This window comes from Camellia sinensis, chromosome 8 (genome assembly GCF_055761805.1).
Source record: "Camellia sinensis isolate YWXY chromosome 8, ASM5576180v1, whole genome shotgun sequence".
In the NCBI taxonomy this organism is placed as follows: Eukaryota; Viridiplantae; Streptophyta; class Magnoliopsida; order Ericales; family Theaceae; genus Camellia; species Camellia sinensis.
In genome coordinates, this window is record NC_138968.1 from 181,939,446 (window position 1) to 181,951,657 (window position 12,212).

A 12,212-nucleotide genomic window follows, 5' to 3' on the forward strand; every position below is an offset into this window, starting at 1 on the left:
GTGGTCCTACAAAGACATGCACGGAATCGATCCTGAGATTGTACAGCATCGGATCCTTCTCGACCTTGAGGCCCGATCTGTCAAGCAGAAATTGCGAAGAATACGCCTGGATTGGGCTTTGAAATTATGAAAAAAGTTACCAAATAGATTGAGGTAAGGTTCTTGCTTGTGCCTGAGTATCTAACATGGTTGGCCAACATTGTTCCAATCCCTAAGAAGGATGGTAGAATCAGAGTTTGTGTTAACTACAGGGATCTGAATAAGGATAGTTCAAAGGATGATTTTCCCCTGCCACATATTGATGAGTTGGTAGACTTCACTACGGGCCATGCATTACTCTTCTTTATGGATGGATTTTTTTGGGTATAATCAGATTTTGATGGCACCCAAGGACAGAGAGAAAACCGCCTTCACTACGTCGTGGGGAACCTACTGCTATTGGGTGATGCCGTTTGGGCTAAAGAATGCCGGGGCTACTTATCAAAGGGTTGCAACCACTATTTTGCATGATATGATCCACAAAGAGGTCGAGGTGTACGTGGACAACATGATTGTCAAATCCAAAGAAAGAGAGGGACACTACACCTCCTTGAAGAAATTCTTTCAACAGATCAGATAATACAGACTGAGGTTGAACCCGCAAAAGTGTACTTTCGGCGTGACAGCAGGGAAAATGCTGGGCTTCTTGATCACACAAAAGGGCATCGAGGTAGATCCTTCCAAAATCAAGGCCATCCTAGAGATGCCACTACCAAGGACTGAAAAAGAGGTGGGTAAAGTGCAATTCATAAGATGGTTTATCTCTAAATTAACCTTGACTTGTGAACCACTTTTTGGTTTCTTAAAGAAAGGAAAGAAATTCTGATGGGATGATCGATGTCAATTCGCTTTTGAGCAGATTAAGTAGTACCTTCAGAATCTACCCGGGTTGTCACCGCCAAAGCTGGGAAGCCTTTTAGTTTGTATCTGTCAGTCACAAACACCATAATGGGATGCATGCTTGCTCAAGAATCTGAGGATAAGGTAGAGAAAGCCATCTATTATTTGAGCAAGAAAATACTGGATTACGAGACTCGCTATACTCCATTGGAAAAAGCTTGCTTAGCCTTGGCATGGGCTACCAGGAAGTTGAGGCACTATTTGTTAGCTCACTCCGTAATTCTAGTTTCGAGATTAGATCCCATCAAATATCTCTTTGAGAAACCAACGCTTACGGGTAGGCTAGCCCGTTGGTTGCTTCATCTCTCCAAATTTGATCTGAAGTATGTCACTCGCAAGTCGGTCAAAAGGAGAGCAGTAGCAGAGTTCCTGGCAGATCACCCAGTAGAAGGGGATGAATCGGTGGAATACCTGTTCCTAGATCAAGCCATTCTGCAAGTTAAGGAAGAGACTTGGATAATGTACTTTGATGGGACATCCAATCAATATGGTTATGGGATAGATGTGTTGCTGATAGCACCCGATAACTCCCATATACCTTTAGCCTTTAAACTTTGATTCAAGGTATCGAATAACGAAACAGAATATGAGGCGTGTATTGCTGGTTTGGAAGCTGCCCTGGAACTAAGGGCAAAAAGGTTGGACATGATTGGGGACTCGAACCTAGTTGTGTCTTAAGCAAACAGAGACTGGAAGGTCAAAGAAGAAAATATGAAGATTTATCACCTAACCTTGGACGTTCTGATTCCTAGGTTTGAAAAGTTGAATTTCACGCATCTACTGAGAGAGAACAATAGGTTCGCTGACATCTTATCAACTCTATCTTCCATGATAGACATCCCGCTTGGAGTTTGGATGCGTTTGATCATCGTTGAGCAGAAGTACAAGTTAGCCTATGAAACTATCGTCGCAATAGACGAAGCGCAAGATCAAAACCCTTGGTACTACGATATCTAGAACTTCTTGGAAAAGGAGGTTTATCCACCAGGGGCAAATGCTAAGGACAAAAGGGGAATACGGCAAAATAGCCGTCCAATTTATCATCTGCGGAGGTAAACTGTATAGGAGAGGTCATCTGGGAATGCATAAGTTGTGTGTCGAAGCAGAGGAATCAATGCGCCTGATAGAGGCCATCCATTGAGGAGAGTGCGGAGCACATATGAACGGAGTAATGTTAGCCTGGAAGATTCTTAGACAAGGTTACTATTGGTCCACCATGGATGAGGATTGTATTGGTTTTGTTCGGCGATGCCACAAATGCCAAATTCATGCTAATCGCATGAACATCCCGCCGTCAAAGCTATACAATATAACTTCGCCATGGCCTTTCTCGATCTGGGGAATCGACGTCATCGGCACAGTCACACCAAAAGGGTTGAATGGGCATGAATACATTCTAGTAGCAATTGATTACTTCACAAAGTGGATAGAAGCTCAGTCCTATGCAGTGTTGAAAGTAGTGCATGTGGCTAAGTTCATTCGAAAGAACATCATTTGCCATTATGGGGTCCCAAATGAGATCATTTCAGATCATGGCTCCCATTTCAAGAAAGAAGCGATAAACTTGTTGGAGAAATACAATGTGGCTTTCCACAAGTCATCTACATACCAGCCGCAAACCAACAGAGCTATTGAGGCTGCTAACAAGAACATCAAACATATTTTGCAGAAAATGGTTGAGACCTACTAGGACTGGCCAGATAAATTTCCATTCGCACTCTGGGGCTATAGAACTTTAATCCGGACGTCTACAGGGGCAACTCTTTATTCTCTTATCTATGGGATGGAAGTTATTCTGCCAATTGAAATAGAAGTCCCGTCACTGCGAGCTGTGGCTGAGTGTCAGATAGCAGAGGCAGACTGGCAACAGAGCAGGTTTGAGGAGTTGATGATGTTCGATGAGAGAAGGCTGAAAGCATTGTACCATGTTCAGGGTTATCAATGCATGATTGCTAGGGCTTTTAATAGGAAGGTTAAGTCCCAAAATCTCAAAGAGGGAGATATGGTGCTGAAAGACAACTGAGCTCCCATTCATGACCTTAGAGGCAAGTTCAGATCCAATTGGACTGGTCTTTACATCATCAAAAACATCTGGTCGGGTGGAGCTGCTATTCTCATGGACCTGGATAGCCTAGAATTCTCCCAACCGATCAACATAGACAAGTTGAAAAAATACTATCCCTAAGAGGCTCGCTATGCTGAAAAATCGGAAGGGCAACCTAGGCAAAAGTTAGGGCATGAAAAATTAGAAATAAAGAAAAATTGAGCTCGCAAGGTTAAAAACCCTAAAAGGCGGCCTTAGCAAAAGTTAGAGCACAAAAGGAGAGAGTTAATACTCGAGTGAACCCGAACCGAACTACGTAAGGCCTAATTCCCATCTTCGAGATACATAGGCAACTTCATCCTGAAGTCCGGCCATAAATACCTCTACTCAACTGTGTTGTCCATGTGTTTGATAAGGTCATCTTTGTTTGTTCTTTGCCTGAGGGTTTGGTTGTGATCTTTACTCTGAAAGAAGAGCTAGTTACAGTGTAGAGTAGTGGTGTTCAAACAAGGGGCAATTTGTGACCTTTTGATTCAGGGTTGTACTTCTCGAGGATTGATTCCGTGCATGTCAAGTGCTGATCCTTTTCGAAATGGTTTTGGAAAGTTTTAATAAAAGTTGATTTTGTTCAAATTTTACCTTTTACAGCTTAGCCCATTTTTGGACAAAAAGGAAAATTTTCAGTGCTCACAACTTTAATTTCATTGATTTCAATACAAAGTTCTCCAACTCTCTGATACAAATCGAAGTTGCTTTTATTACATTGAAAAAACTTGAAAAGAAAGGTTAAAGCAATAAACTAAGGGCATAGATGAGTCAGGTGTTCCTGCGTCACCTGTTTATGCTTGTGGAAGCTTTTGAAGCCAAAGTGGGCCCAATTTGTGCCTCATCCTTGAGCCAAGCCAAACATTTGCTAGAAAGGGCGCAACTGAAACTAGGGGCAGGGGCCAGAAGCTCTCTCATCCTCCAAGTAGTAAGATACCTAGCCAAATGTGAACCTCGGATGGAGAATGAAATCGGGTATTCTACCCCCTCCTCTAGGTGGGTCTGATCATGCCCAAACTGATGTCTGAACTAGAAGAGGAAGTAGAATACGCAGTGTATTAGGCTAATCAGCTAAATCTCGGGTTGTCGAGTTATGCTATAGCTTATCTCGGTCAAATTAAGCTAGGGGCAACGCCAAGTAATGTCAACAGCAGATCTGTTGCACATCTAATGACACCACCATCCCTCGTTCGAGAAATCTACTTGTTGGTGGTGAAAGAAATAGCCTCGAGTTGAGTACTCAGGGCAAGAGTTCACTACCTTCAATTTATCCATAAGCCACGCCTGGGAAGGAATGAAAGAAAAGAGAGATAAAAGAATAGAGAGATGTATATTGAGAGAAAAGTGAGAAAATGATTTTGAGAGAAAAATAGAGCATGAATGCCAAGTGATGTGAGAAACACAAATGAGAAAGGGTGGGAAATATTACCTGCAGAAGCAGTGGACTCCCCGCAAATTTGGTAGTTTCCTGTCGATGAAAAGCGACCAAGCCCATCAAAGTTTCGGCCAACATTAAGCCAATGCAACACTTGCCTTCTTCCAAACCTTGGGCCACTTTGATCAACTGTACGCTGGACCCGCCGAAACTTGGGACAAAAAGGAAATAAGCCAGCATACACAAGCAGAAGGCATGTTGCTGAAAGCCTCACTAGCGAAGGTCGCCTCAGTCACCAATGCCAGAAAATTGATGAATCAAGCTGGCAATATCCAGCTCTCTGTTATGAACCAAAGATCGAACCTCATGTAGAGTGACCCCACACATCCGTTCCAAAGCTTGGACATGGCTGAAACGGGGTTGAGGTATGATTTTCTCATTGCGCTGGGATTCCATTAGCGCCTGAAATTCTGCAATTGTCGAGCATGTTTCTTATCCTCCAAAGCTAAATACATGTGTGACTAGGTTCTGACATGGAACTGCGACATGAAAGAGTGGAAAGCAAAGAGAAGTTTGACTCAAAGGAAAAAGGGCATTTAGGCCAAAGCCATGAAAATTCACCTTTTTCAAGCCATCCAAAGTGGCTATCCAGTCTCGAAGCGTTATGACAAATAACATCTCCATTTTGAGAGCGAAATATCAAAGACTTGTGAGTTTTCCAAAAAAATAGCATGGGAGCACTATTTATAGAGTTTGAGAAGGAGTTGAGCATGACAGCTGGACAGCACTGATCGACATCACACTGATCGTCGGTCGTGCATCAGTGAAGCTCGGCTGGGTCTTGGTTTTGGTCTAGTGCAGATCAATTGCAGCAAAAGCTGGCCTTTGTTCGGGTGGACTTTGACTGTACTTTTGAGTTTTGTTTTGTTTGTACCAAGTGTTTGTTAGCTTTTTTGAGTTGTTTTCATTTCGTTTTTCTATTATCGAGTTGTATTTTACATGTTGACCAGTTGTAAGTCATTGTCTGATTCACGAATCAATTCAAGAACAAAGCATTCACAGTTCCAAAGGTTATAATGCAATGGTTACACCATTCATCACATGCAAATGCCATTCATCATATTGTGCAAATAGATCATTCAACAAAACTTGTGTCTTTATAACTGGTGGGTCCAACCCCGATTATTGTTTTACAAAGCCAAAACAAAATAAAAGTCTTCGAAAACAAAAGGTCTATCTGAAGCTAGTTTTATAACTACATAACAAAACAAAGGCAAAAGCAAAATAAAAGAAAAATCATCATCGTCATCAGTAGCCCATCCTTGCTCTCTTCCTCCTCAGTTGTGAAGGAGGTGCATCGCTATCATCGTTGGGGTTGCTCGACTGTAGGTCAATCTCCTCTCCCTCGTCCTCAGGGGTCATGGACCCGTCAAAAGACTCCTCAAAAGGAGAGCGTTGCCTCACTCAGCCTCTCCCTCGGTCGGCGCCTCCTCTGCCTCTTACTGGGCCCCGTCTCCATCTACTGGCTGTGGAAGGTTCTGCAGGCATTGCTGGCGTCAGCTCAAGCTAAAAAGAGGACAGATATCAGTAGAAGTAAACAAAGTGTATAGTATGGCAACAAGTACAGTATGATGACAATAGTAAACCGCAAATAGAATGTACCTCGATCCCATGGGTGACTAAGGCAGTCTGCCTCCTCCGAACCATTAGAAGTAGTCGATCGATCATCCGAAGGAGCTTGTCACCAAATGCCCAGGGAATCTGCAAAAGAATAAAATCTGAGAAAGGCAGACAGAAGTAATAGTAGAACAATGAATAGAAATGGCAGAAAATAAGCTAAAGTGCAATATGGACTAGCATAAAGAAATGTGTACCTGCTCAACACCAGGGGCAAACACGAGGGTGCGGTCCCTTTCCTCGATGTACTCCAGTGGGATCTGCTTGATCACTCAATCTGGATGCATGTATATGATCTCGATGGGGATCACAGGAAATCCAGGAATCGGAGCAACGACAGGTGCACCCCCAGTAGGCGTACCGCTAGCCCCAATAGCAGCAGCAGCAATCTCTGGCACAGCTTGAGCCACGCTTGGAGTAAGAGGCGCTATCACCTGAGTGTGTAAGAAAGAAGCGAAATCACCAGGCTCATGATGACGATCGTCGTCCTCGCCTATCATCAAGAGGTTGAGCTTAGGACCGTCTTGTAGATCATCCATTACCCTCATACCGGGAGGAAGAGGATGTGGAATGTCGGGGTCAGAAACACCCCGCGTCTGGCTGATTAACCTCTCTCCCAAGTAGTACGCTCGGCCAAAGGGGCCCTCGAACAAGATCCTTATCGTGGAGGCATGCCATGCACCGGCGTAGGTCGTCCTTGACACCTGGAAAATGCCCGCCCAAGGGTGCCAGTCAACTTGTGAAATCAATACAGTGTCAAATGTTAATGCAGTGTGAAATCAGTGCAGTGTCAGATGTTAGTGCAATGTTAGAATGGCAGTGCGGTGTTAGAAATCAGTATAATGTCAGAAGTCAGGGCAATATGAGAATGGTAATATGGTACAGATGCAACAACATGAGAATGATCGTGTAGTGTGGAATAGTGTAATATGCTTATAGTAGCTAATAACTAAAGACTGGCATTATGCTTTCCTGGTCCACCGTAATCGTGTCAAAGATGTGGCAGAAGTACGAGAAGGTTCGATCTACAAGGCGACGTCTCTCAAACCGCGAGTTATAGTACGGAGAGCGGGGTACTGACAACTCGATCGGCCTCACTAGGACTGGAGCCAGGGAAGTGAAATATGTGTAAACCAAAAGCTACAAACAAAAGGCAAACAGAAGACATGGGAAAATAGATCAAATGAGCAAGAAATGTAACAGTGAATAGGATGTAAAGCATATCAGAAAAGATGGTGTAGGGTATACCTCCCAAACCCTCCAGTAGCCGCCGAGTGAATCTGCATTGCGACAAGAGACGGAGCTCATGTAGCAGTATAAAATGGCTAGGCCTACACCACCCCAGTCGTACTCCACCACCTGAGGAAGGTGTACCAGTGCCCCTAGAATATATAACCCCACGGTATTTTCCCTGTTTGGAAATAGGGTAGTACCGAGAAGATATATGAGAAAGCCGTAAGCGCACTGGGCAACCTCACCTGCAGTAGCTGGCTAAGTGCCAAAAAAGTGCTCTAGGAACCAGTTGTAGCGCACCATCCTATGCCTGGTAGTGTCTGGGATCGCCTCAAAAAGTTGGAGCTGTGCATCCCTCCACTGGGTCATATCTGGATCAAAGGGGACTGGGCTGCTAATCCCAACCCGCAAACCGGTCAACATCGAGAAGTCGTATGGGGTCAGTGTCATCGCCCCAATTGAAGAAAAGTGAAATAAGTTGGTTGTGTCCCACCATCTCTCTACCAAGGCCCCATAAAGCCAGGACTCGGCCCTCATCTGTATGAGCCTGGAGCAGAAGAGCCTAAAGCCAGCAACATCTACTAAAGTGCGTACCTCTGCGGGAAGTTGCTCGTACCAACATCAGGGGTCGGATATAGAGCCGTAGTCGCCTATCCTCCTAGCGATCACCTATCAATTAGAACTTTTATCAGTATATGTACAACATAGATAAGTGGTTTGTTCATCAATTTCAACTTTTAACATGTATGCAAAGTAAAATAAAGGGAAAATTTGCGTATCACGGAGGCATCTGCAGATACATGCTCCATGGGCTTTTGCAGTAGAGTGTCCTCATCTAGCCCTGGGATAAAGCCCTCAAATCTTAAGATGCCGCTTGGGGGTGGCGTGTGTGTATGCGGCTGGTATGTAGCCGCATCAAAGGGCCTCTTGGCAAGGGGAAGCAATGTTGCCTCTTTCGCCTCCATGTCTGCACCTAGGGCAACACCAACACTTGCGGCGGGATCAGGGATAGGTACTTCGTCGCTAGCCATAAAGAGGAGATTAAAAAGTGAAAAAAAAAGTGAGTGGTTGGGTGTTTTTTGGAGTGAAAATCACAAAACCAAAACCCTAGGAGAGAAGAATGAGGAGGAGATATAAAAAAAATCAAAGGGAAAGGGGGAAAAGTTGGGAAAATGTGTGAGGATCTAAGAAAAACCAAGAGAAAATTCAAACTTCACCAAACCAAATTTTGTTTAGCTCAAAAGATGGAGGATCAAGATGCTTTTAGGAAAAAATTTTGCAAAAGTTGTTGGGTAACTCAAGAAAAGGGAAATCTAGAGAGAAGGGAAGTTTAGAGAGAAGGGGAAGGGGATTTCGACCTAGGTTGTGATCCAAATGAGGCTTGAAGCGTGTTTTAAATAGCCACGGGCTTGTGTTTTACCGAACTGCCCCTTGCCACTGTCGAAGGCTGGCCGGCTGTATCAAAGCCCAGCCGTGCATCGCTGGCTCACCTGGCCTTTGGTGATTTCAATTCTGTTTTTTCTTTTCTTTTGTTGTTTTCTTTTTTGTTTTGTTTGTGTGTGTTGTTGGTTATTATTATTTTATTTCATCATTATTTTAATTATGAGTTTTAATTTTGGGTTTTAATTTAGGTGTAATAATGAGTTGTATGATAACAATAACAATGAAAAAATGAGTAAAAAAAAGGATGAAACAACAATGAGTGAAAAAAAAGAAAGGGGAAAACAGAAAGAAAGGAGAAAATGAAGAATGAAGGCAAAATAGCAAAGAGATCAAAGGAAATAAAGAGAGTGACCAAAATATCCACGTTGTTTTGTTTTGTTGCATGAGTGCATAATATGATTTATTAAATTCATGATGTAACTTGTTTTATTGATGACTTGTTTGGTCTAGTTCGTAATTCATTCCGTCATTTCTTATCACACGATATTGCATGTACAGTTCATTCAGCGCAGTTTCGGATAAACCATTTGTGTCTCAGTAAGAGAACCTGCATAGCTTTGTGGCTAAAATCTTGAGTGCATCTATCACACGCATTCATTTGTTTATCACACATATTCACTTGTCTAGTTTGTGCATCTATCGCGCACCTCTCTGTTTTATCTCAGGACATATAAAACACGGCTCCAAGTGGTTTTTGTTTCTCAGGACACGTGAAACGTGGCCCTGGGCGGGTTTTATCTCGGGACATACCTCGAGCCATTTTTGTTTTTCAGGACGCGTGAAACGCGGCCCTAGGCGGGTTTTATCTCGGGACATGTGAAACACCACCCCTAGCGGTTTTCTTTCTCAGGACGGGTCAAACGCGGCCCTGGCAGGTTTTATCTCGGGACGTACCCCAAGCGGTTTTTGTTTCTCAGGACACGTGAAACGTGGCCCTAGGCAGGTTTTATATTGGGACATATGAAACACGACCTCGAGCGGTTTTGCTTCTCAAGACGCGTGAAACGCGACCCTAGGTGGGTTTTATCTCGAGACGTGTGAAACACGACCCTGAGCGGTTTCTGTTTCTCAAGATGCGTGAAACGTGGCCCTAGGCGGGTTTTACCTCGGGACGTGTGAAACACGACCCCGACCAGTTTTCTTCTATCTTAGGATGCGTGAAGTGTGATCCAAAGTTGTTTTTCTTTCTACCTCAGGATGTGTAAAACACGGTTCCGAGCGGGTTTTGTTTCGCAGGACGCGTGAAACGCGGCCCTTGGCAGGTTTTGCCTCGAGACGTGTAAAACATGACCTTGAGTGGTTTTCGTCTTCTTCTTTCTCGGGATGCGTGAAATGTAGCCCTGAGCGGTGTTTTCTTCCCTTGTCCTGTGTTTTGGCGTGGATAGAGTATGTTTTGAATCTTTTCTCTTTAAGCTAGAAGCTGTTCATTCATGTATTGTTATATTTTCTGTATTTTACTTGTTATTGCTTATTGCATCATCTTGCATGATCATAAGTTTTCAAAATAGCCATCTTCGCGAAGCGTGTTAGTCCACCTTTCAAAGTTGCATTGTGCAGATTCTTTGCATTTTGCCCCTGAACTACGCTGGTTTAATTCCTTGCAAAGGGATACGTAGGCAGCCTGCGGGCGTAACCAATTTAATTTCTTTCTTGACTGTTTGTCCAAGTCTTAACGGCCTTGTCAAAATGGTTCGTCTTCGGGCTTTGACATTCACTCACGTCATTTCATGACTTCGAGCTCTGTCAAAGAAGGGAAACTGTAAGAACCCCATTTTTGATTGCTCGTAAGACTTAGGTGCTTGGTTCGATACGCTCGATGGTGAAAGTTGAATTGTGAATTCGTAATGATTCGGATTCAATCAGGCTTTTGAAATAACCTCAATTCTTCAACATTTACCTTGTTTGAACTTGTGAGTTTCATTTTTGGACCTTTTTCCACTCTGAGTTGAGTTTGAACCAAAAAATAGGAAAAGACATCAAAGCCCGGCCGTGCATCAGTGATGGCTTGTGTAGACACCCCATTTTTGACCACCCTTAAGGCTTGGGCTCTACTGATTGTTTACTTGGTGGTGTAGGCTGTGCAGTGCAAAGGTTTGATTTCCATGATAAGGAAAGTGTCAAATCCAAACCTTACCCTCATTTTTGGACCGAATGGTTTTTAGACCTTAAAACCCTCTCTTTCAAAATATTTTTGAAATAACGTTCCTACGATGTTCCAATGCTCGCATTTTGTTAAATGTTGCGCTTTTCGGTAAACTGAGCAAGGAAAAAGTGGAATGAATGAAAGAGAGGTGAGATCATTGAAAAATTCTTTAAAACATCTTGTTTAGAGGTTTGGAGTTGAAGAAAAGAAGAGGAGAGGGAAGAAACCAAGTTGGAGAAGAAGATAGGCATGAACCGTTAAGGGAGAGTCGAGTAACCCTCGCTAAATTGGGCCTATCCATTTGTCCACTTAGATTTAAGCTATGAGGCCACTATCGTTGGAAAGAAGACTTTCGGGGCTTCATTTTTCAGTCAAGAATCTCCTAAGGCCGAGTCCGGATGGGGGAGATATGGTTGTTGGAAGTTGGGCATCAATTCATTAGGATCAAAACTAAGCAGTCTTCAATAAAAAAGGCATAACTTTTTGCACAGTTGGGATTTTTATGTGACTTCGACCATTGGAAATTTTACTTCCAGGGTTTCAATTTGGACATAAGAATGACCTGAAAAGGAGTCCAGATGAAGAAGTTATGTCCATTAGTTGGACCTGAAGAGCAGATTTTGCTGTCGGCCACCGGTAGTGTCCTGTCGGCCACAGATGTGTACGGTCGGCCACGGAAGTGGCCGATCGGCCAACATTAGTCGCAGGTTGGGAAAAAAGATGTCCGGTTGGCCAAAAATGCCCAGAAAGCTCAGAATTTGCAGATCTTTTGCTCCAGCTGTCTTCCAAATGCTCTAGTTGTCTCTAAATCCGATATTTCTGACCCAAAGCTCTTGAATTGCTATATATGGAGGCCATATCTATCATTTTGAAGGGTTAGCAATTGTGAGAGCCTCTCTCTCTAAAAAATTCTCTCTCTCTCTCTAGAAAATTTGTGATCAAAACCCTCCCTCTCTCTCTAGATTTCTCTTCCTTTTGCCCTTTTGTGCATAGAAGTAGAGATACACAACTAGTTTGCCAAGGGATCCTTAACCAAAATTGCTTGTCTTTGGGCTGAGATTCCATGGGACTTTGTTTGAGCTCCAAAAGGTGGTTTTGGCTTGATTTGGTGCATCATTTGTGCCTAGAGTGCTCTTTGCTTCAAAGATATAATACTTACCTTCTTTAAGCTTGCTTTGAACACTTGTTTTTGCCATCTTTTCAAACTATTTTTGAGCTGGTTTTCAACTGAAAAAAACTATGTTTTTCAGTCCTTAAAATGGTGGTTTAAAGCCATTTTGTGCTAAGGGGTTGTATCCCCCCTTCTTGTTGCC